A 14,212-nucleotide genomic window follows, 5' to 3' on the forward strand; every position below is an offset into this window, starting at 1 on the left:
TAATGGGTGAAAGAAAAAAATGGGTGGGAGGAAAATATATATTTCTAAGTTTTTGCGTTCTCTCGCAAAGTTGTGTGTTCCCTCGCAAAAATGTTTTGCGTTCTCTCGCAATGTTTTGTGTTATCTTGCAAAACTGTTTCTCCACAAACACTTCCTGTTCACTTCACTCACCTAAACCCTCCCGTTTTTGCCGAAATTCTCCCATATTATACCATTCTATCCCATATATATATATATATATATATATATATATATATATATATATATATATATATATACATATATATATAAACATTATATTATATATATTACATATATTTTATAAACAAATTTCGGGAGGAGCATGCGCAGAAGTTTCAGTATCGAATACGTCATTGACAATTATCCCATCATCAAATCAGTTCTTGAGCAACCCCTATATATACCAAAGATGTCTTACCTGCAGCATCTCACGACTTTAACATTGGCACATCCAATCGCTGTAGCCTTGTCCAAACAGCAAATTTCCATGAGGATGACACGGCTCCTCTTGCAAACTCCAAGCCGACGTCCAGCGCATCAGCACTCGGCAGAGCATATCAACAGTGTCCGCGGTCTTAACTTAGGCCCGCCACGCCACTGCTCTTCCAGACACCAGCAACAAACCTGAGCCGCTCCCCAGTTGGAAACCACCGGCCCAGATCAAGCGAGTGCCAGGCCACCACTCTACAGGTGAAGCACCACCATCGGCCAATTCGCTATGAATTAGTAGCATTAGTAGCGCCCGCAATGCCTGCTCTTGGCGCGCCAAATTAGGAATAACAAGCCTGTCCGCTCGTGAGTGTGATGTCACGCGAAGCAGCTTCCGGGTCCAAGCGCTCTATTCAACTGCATGGGGAGACCCATGAAATGGTAATTATAACGTTTACAAAGCGATTTATTACTTTCGGAAATCATGATCACAATATATATGTCTATGCCTCATACATGACCCAAGTGATTAATTTTTATAAATTGTTAACATTTTTGGTATTTTTTACACAGCAAGCCCAAAATGGTTGTGTACAACATGACTTTGTATAAATCTAACTTATTGTGTAATATGTTTAAAATTGATCATAAACAAATAATTTCTCAACTTACTGCATGGGGAGACTCATGAAATGTTAATTATAATGTTTACAAAGCGATTTATTACTTTCGAAATCACTATCACAATACATACGTCCACACAGAAAATGTGCAGAAAGTGATTAATTTTTATAATTTGTTAAATTTTTGGTATTTGTTATGCAGCCAAGCCATGGTTACGTACACTGATTTTGTATCAAATTAACTTTATTGTGTGATAAGAATTTAAAGTGATCATAAAAAATTAAATTTCTCAACTTAAATGAGTGGTGGCTTGGACCCGGAAACAGTATTGCATACGTCACCAACAGGTCACCACTTAACAAGCGGACTCTTCCTTCATGCCGCTTGCAGATTAACCAGGTTTGTTCAGGCCCTGATGCAAGTTCCAGCGTGAGGCTGCCTCCGCTGATGTCACCAACCCCGGCAGCCCCTTCTCTCTTCTCTTTTCCTTCCACCTGTGATCCTAGGGCCATCAGTAGCGTGAGCATGCCTCCGCAATCGGCTATAGCCCCCAACTTTTTTCAGGCCCCGACGCAAGTTCCAGCGTGAGGCCGCCTCCGCTGATGTCACTAGCGCCGGTAGCTTTCCTCTCTTCTCTTTTCCTTCCACCTGTGATCCTAGAGTCATCAGTAGCGCGAGCATGCCTCCGCAAACGGCTCTAGTCCCCAATTTTCTGTCAGGCCCCGACGTAAGTGCCAGCGTGAGGCTGCCTCCGCTGACGTCACTAACAACGGCAACCCCTCTTCTCTTTTCCTCCCACCTGTGATCCTAGGGCCATCAGTAGCGCGAGCATGCCTCTGCAAACGGCTCTAGTCCCTAACTTTCTGTCAGGCCCCGACGTAAGTTCCAGCGTGACACCAGCGTGTATAGACTATATTCCTTAGATTCATCGTCTAGGTACTTAACATGTATTAACTTAAATACGTTATTAACGTTTACATAGACAATACGCATATATAAAATAAATCGCTTAAATTTGATAAATAATTATGAACTAATAATAACACTAAGCGATAAGCAACTTCAGCTCAGAAATCATGCAGAATCCAGTGACTAGCTTACCCCATCTATTTTCACAGCGATTCAAGTCGTAATTGCACTCAATATAAACTATAGAACTCCATTCAAACTTTCGGCTACTACTCAATGCTCCTCGCACTACCTTAAGTTCCTCTAATACTATCAATTACGTTTTCCACAGAAATTAAACTGAAAAGTCAGTGGAAATGCGCCATCATTGCCCCCCTTTTACTATTTCAACCCCTAAACCTTTCCTAATCCTGGTCATTAACCCCTTCAAGGAGTTCTATTATAAGGTTGCTGCTGCACAGCGACCGCTCTCACTGGGGACGTACACCCTATTACGTACTACTGCAAGCACAGTGGCTGCTTCCACTTTAGACACACGCCTTATTACGCTCCACTGCAAGCGCAGTGACTGCTTCTACGATAGACGTACACATTATTATTATTACGCACCACAGCTAGAGCAGTGACCGCTCTCACTGGAGACGCACACCTTATTTATCACGCACCACTACAAGCGCAGTTACCGCTCCTACAGGAGTCGCACACCTTATTTCGTATTATTGCAAGCGCAGTGACTGCTCCTACAGGAATCACACACCTTATCATTTTGTACCATTGCAAGCGTAGTTACCGCTCCTACCGGAGTCACACTCCTTATCATTATGCACTACTGCAAGCGCAGTGACTGATTCTACAGGAGATGCACACGTTATTACATACTACTGCTACTGCAGTGACCTCTCCTACAGGAGACACACACCTTATTATCATGCACCACTGCTAGCGCAGTGACCGCTCCTAAAGGGACGCACACATTAATATTATGCACCACTGCAAGCGCAGTGACCGCTCCTACAAGAGACGCACACCTGATTACACACTGCTGCTAGGGCATTGACTACTCATACGGGAGACACACACCCTATTATTTCGCACCACTGCAAGCGCAGTGACTACTCCTATGGGAGAAGCATACCTTACTATTATGTGCCACTGCAAGTGCAGTGACAGCTCCCCCTGAAGACGTACACCTCATCACGCACCACTGCTAGTGCAGCGACCGCTCCCATGGGGGAAGCCCACTTTATTATTATGCAACACTACAAGTGTAGTGACAGCTCCCACTGGAGACATACACCTTATTATGCACCACTGCAAGTGCAGTGACCGCTCCTACGGGAAACACACTTGATTACACACTACTGCTAGTGCAGTGACCACTCCTACGGGAGATGCACATCTTATTATGCATCACTGCTAATGCAGTGACCGCTCCTACGGGAGGCGTACACCTCATAATTATGCACCACTGCAAGCGCAGTGACCGCTCCTACGGGAGACGCACACCTTATTACACACTGCCACTAGGGCAGCGACCACTTTTACCTCATACAGGAGATACACACTTTATTATTATGCACCACTGTTAGTACAGTGACCGCTCCTACGGGAGACGTACACCTTATAATTATGCACCACTGCAAGCGCAGTGAACACTCCTACGGGAGACGTACACCTCATAATTACGCACCACTGCAAGCGCAGTGACTGCTCCTACGGGAGACGTACACTTTATAATTATGCACCACTGCAAACGCAGTGACTGCTCCTACGGGAGACGCACATCTTATTACACACTGCCGCTAGGGCAGCGACCACTCATACCTCATACAGGAGACACACACCTTATTATTATGCACCACTGTTAGTACAGTGACCGCTCCTATGGGAGACGTACACCTTATAATTATGCACCACTGAAAGCGCAGTGACTGCTCCTACGGGAGACGCACACCTTATTACACACTGCCACTAGGGCAGTGACCACTCATACCTCATACAGGAGATACACACCTTATTATCATGCACCACTGTTAGTACAGTGACCGCTCCTACGGGAGACGTATACCTTATTATTATACACCACTGCAAGCGCAGTGACCACTCCTATTAGAGACGCATACCTCATCATACACCACTGTCAGCACAGTGACAGCTATTACGGGGATGCATACTTTAACACACACCATTGCTAATGCAGAGACCGCTCCTACGGAAGACGCCCGTCTCCCGTGGGAGCAGACACTCTTGCTGGAGACATTCATCATGCACCACTATCAACACAGCAAATGCTCTACCCGAAACACATACCTTATAACTCAACAGTACCCCTCCAAATTTTTAAGATCAGCAAATTTTGGGGGGCTTGCACATTGTCTGGCTGTTGTCCTGTAACCAAATAGCGTTTTTGGGGAGCGTTCTGGGGCCGGGCTAGATACTTTGCTCGAATCCCAACTCCTCTTTGTTTCCTGATAAGGGGAAAAACTCGAGTTGGGGTGTCTCCTCGAGCTCAGAGCCCTCCCCCCGGACAGCACGCCAAATATGCTTTATACTTAAACGAATGCAAGTGTGAACTCGTGAAGTGATGTTTTATAAACAAATTTCGGGAGCAGCATGCGCAGAAGTTTCAGTATCGAATACGTCATTGACAAATATCTCATCATCAAATCAGTTCTTGAGTAACCCCTATATATACCAAAGATGTCTTACCTGCAGCATCTCACGACTTTAGCATCCCTCCACCACCCCGTCACCTCACCTCTTGCATTACATTCCCGGGGGGAGCGTTCTGGGGCCGGGCTAGATACTTTGCTCGAATCCCAACTCCTCTTTGTGTCCTGATAAGGGGAATAACTCGAGTTGGGGTGTCTCCTCGAGCTCAGAGCCCTCCCCCCGGACAGCACGCCAAATATGCTTTATACTTAAACGAATGCAAGTGTGAACTCGTAAAATATATATATAGTGGGTATGGAAAACATTCAGATCCCCTTATTTTTTAATGTTTTTTTTATTATTGTTTTTTTTATAAAACAAATGCTGTGTGCGTTACATTTAAACTTAATAAATGTCACAAAATTTGTTTTAATGCTTTCACTTGCAGGTAAATGCTTTTTACTTGCAGGTGTCTATTTAAAATACAGAGGTTTAAAGTTAATATTGAGAAAATCTACATACTGTATATTATTGTTAATACATGTTAATATGCTATTAATATGAAATATTTTCTCTGTGATAGTGTAGTATGAATTCACTACTTATTTTTTTTTCATTTTGTCAGTGGGAACACTAATTAATTACCTCCCCGCTGTATCCATAAAATGGCACATAATTAGTCACACATTAGTAAACTAATGTCTCTTTGTTGTGTTTGATAGGATTTTTGATATGCAACATCACATTGACCCTGTAGCTTCTGTGCAGTACACCATCTTTTTTTTTTTTTTTCATCATCTTCTGATTTATGCTGATTGAAATGGGAGTTATATACATAGTTAAAGCACACCATCTTGTTATTCAGATTACATAGTGCCATCCAATCAAGAGAAACAGCTGGGAAGCAGCCATACTGGGCAGTTGAGGCATGACGGTGCACTGGTCTGGCTATTTTTAGCCTTGACAAGCATAATGTGGAGCACATACTGTACAACTACTACTCAGCCATTGCACTACACACTCTTACCAATCCACAAGCCTGATATGTGTTGTGAGTAAAAAAAAAAAAATAAGTCAACAATTAGTTTTACAAGGAGTTGTTGTTGTTGTTTTTGTTGTTGTTGTTGTTGTTTTATTCCCCTTCCTATATGAATTACTTCTGTCATTTTTTTTTATTTTACAATAAGTTATATTTTCTTTATCGTCTTATATTATTATTTCAATTATTTATTTATTCACTATACGTAAGTTTTTCTTTGCTATTGTATTTTTCTATACATTTTAGGGGTGTAGCAATGCAATTTACAATCAAATGACCAAATTCTTGAAATTATTTATAAATAATTAATGTTTAAAAACAAATTGTGTGTCATTTTTAACTGCCAAAAGCAGCTGCAAAGCTTTTTAAAAATGCATCACATTTGTTCAGGGCATAACTGATTTTATTAGAAAATTGATAAAAAAAAAAAAAAAACAATAAAACAAATAATAATAATTAAAGTCTACATTTTCACATTTATCTTCCTAATTAATGCATGCTTTTTCCCTTCATATTATTATTATTATTATTATTATTATTTATTTATTTATTATTATTAGTTTTTCATTATTACTTAAGCAACTAAAATGTTTTGGTGTATTCAATGGATTATTGGTAATTGATTTAATGGATGGATGAATTATCTGCCTTGGAGCAGGATGTGTACATGTCAGAGACTTCAAATAGATGCTCATGTTGTGTATTTTGGTTCCATTTGTGAGTTAATAAGCATGTAACAGGCTATGTAAAATAGGCACATGCTTTATTAGTATCAGTACATGCACATGGCAATGCAGATTGTGTCACATATTATCTGGAGGTACAGTTTCACAAAGAGGTTAAAATAACTGATATACAGTTTTATTGTGAGGAGACATATGATCTACACCCTTAGCAAATGCACACGTTTGCGAAGAACTGAACATATGGTCTGAAACAGTAGTAAGTTGTTCATATTTTCCAAACCCATTTTAATGGATGCCTCCAAGACAATAACAAATCATTGTCCTCTTCAACAAGACATTATGCATGTCAGACAGCTTGATGGTCTATTTAAATGAACAATTGCAAGGTGTAATATATCAGAGGCAACAACATCTTTACATTTGCTATGCATGTAAACACATGAATAATAAATTATTGTCAGATATGTCTGAATTTACAGAACCTGATAAGAAAAACATGTAAAGCTGATGCATAAACAAATTGTGATTAGAATGATAAATTTTGTAAATCTAGATTTTTCCGATTAATCTTCTGTTGAACTGCATCCAAATCATCACAGATACTGCATGAGACCTATTGGAAGCCGCATGGACCCAGGATTCTCACAGAAATCTGTCTAGTTTGGTAAAGGAAAAATCATGGTTTGGGGTTCCATTCAGTATGGGGGAATGCAAGAGATCTGCAGGGTGGATCAACATCAACAGCCTGAGATGTCAAGACATTTTTGCTGCCCATCATATTACAAACCACAGGAAAGGGCAAATTCAATAGCAGGATATCGCTCCTTCTCAAACTTCAGTCTTCACATCAAAGTTCCTGAAAGTAAAGAAGGTCATGGTTCTCCACGATTGGCCAGCCCCAGGGGGACCGGGAGAAATCCCAGTGGGCCGGTCCGTTTTTTGGCCGTGGGAACCGGTGTCCCTAGCTGCTTGCACTCTCAGCAGTCGCACTTTTTCATTTATTTATGTATTTGACCATAGCCTCACTCTTTTTTTTCATTATTTTGCCGCAGCTCCGCTCTTTATATTTATTTTCTCGCAGCCCCGTGAGCAAAATGCAGCCTACAGGGTAATGATGTAAGTATCATCATTCGACCCCAAACAGCGGCACCTTAGTGGATATAATAATTTAAATAATTAATATTAATAAATAATTCACCGGCTCAATGAAAATCAGATGATTCACTATATTCTTACAGCTGATGTAACTTGATGAGAAATCTGAATTTTTTTATCCCACCACAACAACGCCACTGTGGTCTAGTGGTTAGAACGTTACTCTAAGACTCCGCCAACATTTAAAGTTCTAAACCAGCTGTTTTCTTGAACAAGACGTGGTAGTGTCATAAGAAACTGAAATGGAAATTACCTTATTTTAATATAGTCTTGAACTGAGGTGGGCCGGTCTGGCTTAAAACTCCAGAGCTGAAAAGGAGTCCCACTCCAGCCCTGGCCAGCCCAGTCACCAGACATAAAAATGATTGAGCATGTCTGGGGTAAGATGAAGGAGGAGGCATTGAAAATGAATCCAAAGCAACTTGATGAACCCTGGGAATCCTTCAAGCGTATTTATAAGTTATTTGAGTCTTAGCAGAGAGGTATGGATGCAGTCGTTCAACCTCATGGGAGTGATACACAATATTCATTATTTTCCCACTGCACCATCACTTTATATTCTATACCGTGCACTATTTCTGTTAAGTAACATAACTTTTGTCTTAGCAAAGTCAGACCTTATTGTCCTAATTAAATAATTAAAAATGAATGCATGATCATACTTTGTTTTAATAAAATAAGCGTAATCTAGAGGCTTTTGCCTCTCATATCAGCCACTTCTTATACCAAATGATCAACTAGAGGTCAAGTTATTGTTTGTTGTTTCTAAAACTTGAATAGGCAACAAGACTTTTGTTAGGTAGTGTGTATAAATATACTGTACATACTACCACACACACACACACACAAACACACACACACACACACACACACACACACACACACACATAATTCAGCATTGTCTTATTTTTAATCTGTGATTTCAGATCATGCACAGTGCATACATCTTCATTCCAAAAATCATGGCATTTAGGAAGTCACAAGTGAGCACCATGGCTAATATTGGATCCATTTTACCACACACAAAACAAGCTTCCTTTAAATATGACCGTGTCCAAAGGCAATTTGCATGTGTGACTATTCTCGCAATTACTCTTAGGAAATCACCCACAATACGCCTACAGAGCGTGCATGCAATTTGTTGTATTATGCAAACAAACAATAGCCTTTCTTTTTAGGGTATTAATAAATCAAGGCCTCAGAGGTATTTAAAACTTTCTCTCACACTTTCTTTCACACATGGTCCCATCGGGGTCCTAAATGCTCTGGTAATTTGATACGCCTTAGCATGCACACATTTTTGGGGGGAATTTATGCACATGCACGGTGTCTCATGACGGTTATTATCATAGCATTCATCTGTGTTTATAAATATTTTCTCTTTTGGCTTCCTCCTCTCGATCATAACCACCCTGGAGCCATGAACTGCCGGAGTGAAGCAAATCAAATTGCCATCCCATACGTAAGACCCACCTTCCCTAACAGAGCTGCCAGAGCGAGTCATACTTTCCAGACAATGAAGTTGCAATGCAGACAATATCACTGCATTTCATGGGTCACAGAGGAAGTCCAAGTCAGGGGCCTTTGTATTATAATTAAGTGCCATCTTGTTGGAAATTGCTTGGAAGCTTTATAGTGACAGATGGGAGAGACTGGACACTAAGCGAATCTTAACAGTTCCAGTGTGAAAGAAGCTGCAGCGTGATTAATTGGAGGAAGAGGTGAGGTGGGAGTTCTGGAGTTTCACGGCCTTTATGTGGACTCCTGCTGGCAAACACTTGTGGTGAGAGGAAAGAGTCACGGAGTGCTTTTCGCTTTTCAGATCAGTCCAAACTACATCGATGAGGCATTCAATTATGTCCACCTGCCTAATAAACAGTGGTAGACAGTAACTATGTATTTTTACTTCACTACTAAAGTACATATGAAGAGTTTAGATGTAAAACCTCAGAAATTTTCTTCAAAAATTAGCAATTTTATCAGGCTCCTGTGTTTGTTCAGTAATATCACTTTTATGGCAAATAATAAGTAATTTCCCTGGTCTTTAAAGTAAAATATCTCAACGTAAACCAAAAAAAAAATTCATTTTTGTTAAACAATTTCAGATGACACTTAGAGGTTTTAGCATCTGAACTCTCAAATTGTAAGAATATGCACAGTTTTAGAGTATATTTGAAGAGTTCAGAATTAAAATGAACATTGGCTAAAATGAGGCTCCTTTGTGTATGTTCAGTGCTTTAAGATTCATTGCAAAAAATCTGTTCTTTTCATTCCTTTCAATGTGAAATAACTAAGGCCCAATCCCAATTCTATTGTTGCACCCCATACCCCTTCAAGGTAAATCAAGGGGCTTTAAAATTTACCCCTTAGAAATGGGACAGCACTACAGCACCTGCACACATCCTTATATGTCATGGAGATCTCTTACTTCATATGAGATGAGACGATCACGACTGCTGTAGTTATTCCAGTTGTGTTATTTTTTGGTATTTATCTTCAGAAAATCACTGAAGGCATATATTATGTTATCATGGTGATATATTATGGCAATAAGATCGTAACTATACTGCACATTTACACAGGAGACTTGTTTATCTATGTAAACAAAAGAAAACAACATTAACATTTCGGCAGACACTGTAAAAAGCCAACACAATATTACAGCAATTCATTTCTTTTCTTTTTTTTTTTTTATTTAGTGGCTATTTTGTCAGAATTCTTACAATTTAGTGTGATTTGCTCATCCTCCAATGATGGTTGGGTTTATTGGTGTGGTTAGGTGCCACGCCTCCTTTTTAAAATTGTACAATTTCGTACAACTGAACTTTGACAATTCCTACGAATTAGACACTAAACTGACAAAAAAACTGATAAAGCTCATTCCCAGACACTAGACTTTTCTGACAGGATATTTAAGTGTCAGAATGTTGTGGGACTGCTGGGCATGAGTTATTATTATAGATTATAGATAGAAAATTAGCTTTTGTTTATTTTAACATTTTTCTAAGCATGACGGTAAAACACAAACGTGGTTATGACAGTATTAAAATGTGTTTGTTTGTTGTAAAAATTCATGATAATGACTAATTCGTGTACTAAGTACTACTTTGTGGATCTCCTTACTTCCAGGTGCAGCCATGCAGCCATTGTGTTTGGTGTATACTGGGAAATTTTCTTACCCCTTGGTTTCAAGTGTGGTCCAGAAAAATCTTAGTTTGAAAAGGTATCTAGCCCTTCCCTTAAGCCCTATGCCTTCAAGATTGTCACATAACCAGCGATCGTTCGCCAGAAATCACTGGTTCTCACACGAATACTATGAACTACACTTCCGCATTTTCCTGGACTACATGCTCTCCGATCACACTCACACCTGCTCATTCATCTAGACTGATTACACTCACAACACCTGAGGACTATCAGAGACTCATTACACACCCTACATAAGCCACTCATTCACCCATCCTGTTGGCCGAGTCTTGTTTATCCTGTGATAACACTACAACACGGTTTTCCTGTCTTGTTTCTCTGTCTACCGACCTTAGCCTAGTTAGTTTATCCTTGTTATCCTGTTTAGCCGCCTGCCTTACGACCTATTGCCTGTATATTGATTACGACTCTGGATTTGCCTGCTCATACCTGTTACACCTGGTTTGACCATTGCTTGCTTGATGCTGAATAAACCTGCATTGTGGATCTTGCCTTCTGTTGTGAGTGTCATCCCCCGGCGTTACAAAGCTAAAGAGAATTGGGAACACCCCTACCCCTTCACGTGAACGCGCAAAATGGGGGGTAGGGATAAGGGAAAGGGCTAAGAGTTAAAATAGCAGACTAAGAAAAAAAAATAGATTGCACTTAGAGGTTTTAACTCTTGATTTGTTTTAGAAAACATTTACTTTTATATATATATCTCTCTATATATATATATACTTGTATATATATCTATCGTTTTTTTTTTTTTTTTTTTACTCCACATACATTTCTTGAAAAAAGGCAAGTAACATGTAAGTTTCACCTCCTCGGAGACAAGATAGTGCTGTTAAATATGTAAATCATTTTATCAGTTAAATTGTTAAATCAGTTCATAAATTCGAATGTGTGTGAATGAGAGTGTTTCCTAGCACTGGGTTATGGCTGGAAGGACACCCGCTGCATTAAAAAAAAATAATAAAAATGCAATAGCCATTGTCACTGTAGTGATCTCTGATAAATGAGGAATAAGCTGAAGTATAGTGAGGATAGGATAGTTCTTACAAAAAAAACTATTTATTTGTGAATTGTACTGATATCCACAACTTAACAACTTACAAATCCAAATGATCTATTCAGAGTGAGTCTCCAATAACTGATTCAAATGATTCATTTAGAGGGATTTTCAAGTAATTGGTTTTCACAAACTGAGTGTGTTAATGAGGTTTTACATGTTTTGAATTGAATTATCATGACTTTTTGCACTGTAAAACAAAACTGGGTTCCACACAATTCTTTTACTTTGTCTCAACACAAATTGGTTAAGTTAACTTAAGTGCTTTTACAAATTTCACAGCAGGCACACAACATCATAAGACTTGCCTCACAGCAAGAAAGTCGCTGGTTCGAGCCTTGGTTGGGTCAGGTGGCATTTCTGTGTGGGGTTTGAATGTTCTCTCCGCGTTTGTGTGAGTTTCTTCCGGGTGCTCTGGGTTCCCCCACAAGTCCAAAGACATGCGGTACAGGTGAATTGGGAAAGCTAAAAATTGTCCATAGTGTATGTGTGTGAATGAGAGTATATGAGTGTTTCCCAGTGATGGGTTGTCCGCAGCGTAAAATATGTGCTGGATAAGTTGGCGGTTTATTCTGCTGTGGCGACCCCAGATTAATAAAGGGGCTAAGCTGAAAAGAAAATAAATGACTGTATGACATCGACGTCAGCCTGAGGTTGGGTTCTGACATCAACCCAATTTTCAATCCCAACAAAAGGCATAACGTCAATATGGCATCATGTTGATGTCCTTTGCTTGCAGGGTTAAGTTATTTGAACAAAAAACTAATGCATCATTAAAAAATAACATAACTATCCAATCAGCACTAGATATAAATAATCAAGTGTGTCTTACCCCATTATATCTCTCCCAAACTTTAGCATTTCTCCACCCCCCTCTCCACATTTCCTAATTAGTTTACTTAAGGGGGGCATTCTGAGTTTGAGATATACACTGCACTTGGACCCCTTTAACTCTCTCTCTCTTTTGACACAGGAAATATTAACAGTCAGAGTGTTCTTCCAAGCTCAGAGCCCTCTTCTTGGACAACACACCAAATACACCCAAACATATTATGTGAATTATCTGAAAATGCTGAAAATGGATTGTGCTTTTACTCAAGTGCCTAATTTGTATACTTTGTCCCTCATTGCCGATAACCCATAGGACCTCTTTTAGCCTCTAGTTAATTAATGGTGGTGGGAATAGGTGGGACTTGGCTGTAAATTTAATCCATCAGAAATCTTGATTGATTCTATGTCCTAAAAGTGTACACATTATGAGAAGAAATCATACATAATTTTGCATGTGTAGCAAAAGAGCATGCACACTTTGGGACACACCACTTTCTCGTTAATGGACATTTCTGTTGCTTAGATACATACCCTGTCAGTCATCTTGTCTCATCATCCACATTTCTTTTATATTTAATTTCCCACCATATTGGACATGCAGCAGCAGGTTAATCTGCCATTCACGGGTCTTTCATGCAGAAATCTCCTCACGTGTTTGCATAATTACACTTTCAAAAACTGATGACCAAAAAAATCTTGTTTTTATATTTGTCTTATAATACTTTTATTATAAATGTTCACATTACTGTTGCAGACGACAAATAATCCAAAGATATGACAAAGAAAATGTTATACAAATGGTTAGATATCCACTAACAATCATTCAAACATGTTTAACAAAGTGTCTCATTTTTTATTAAATATTTGTCTTGTGTGTCTGCCATGTTTGCAGTTTGTTAACACCTTTAATCTGTGTTTGAAATTAATCCTTGGATTCACATTCAATGTACAATGGATTGTGGGTGACAGTAGTGGCTAGAGCAGAGATGCTTAAAGTATTGTATGGCCTGCTGGCCTAAGTTGTCCCATGGTAACCTTTGCTTTGGCCTGCCATCCCATTTGACAAAGGGAAAATGATAGGGAGTTGGTTGGGGTGAATGCATTAACAGAGATCATCATTTTGGATTTAATGTATACCGTTTTGTTTCTTTGTTTAATTGAGCAGATACATACAAGCCAACTAAAATGAAATGTTTCATATGAATCATACTTTTAAAATATAAATACTGTCACTTGACAGATAGAAAACAACGCACAAGATAAATTAAGAAAATTAAGGCAAAGGCATGAGCAGCTCGAATAGTGTTTTTATTATTGAGCCCTATTGTGTTATAAATGGGATTGTTTATGTTTTTACTCTAAAAAGTTGATTATAAAACATTTTTAAAATTTTACTGCATCATCATGTAATATGTTTTGAAGCTGATTTTTAAAAAAAAAATTTTATAGCTATTTTTAAATAATAATCAAACAAATGAGCAAATTTAATGTAATACAGTTTGGTAAATGTAACTTTGGCGTACAGCCCTTAATCAAGTTAGGTTTTTGGCCCTTTATAAGAAAATGTTTGTGCACCCCTGGGCTAGAGTAAACACAGATCTTCAT

The sequence above is a fragment of the Danio rerio genome, chromosome 14, assembly GCF_049306965.1.
Source record: "Danio rerio strain Tuebingen ecotype United States chromosome 14, GRCz12tu, whole genome shotgun sequence".
Classification (NCBI taxonomy): domain Eukaryota; kingdom Metazoa; phylum Chordata; class Actinopteri; order Cypriniformes; family Danionidae; genus Danio; species Danio rerio.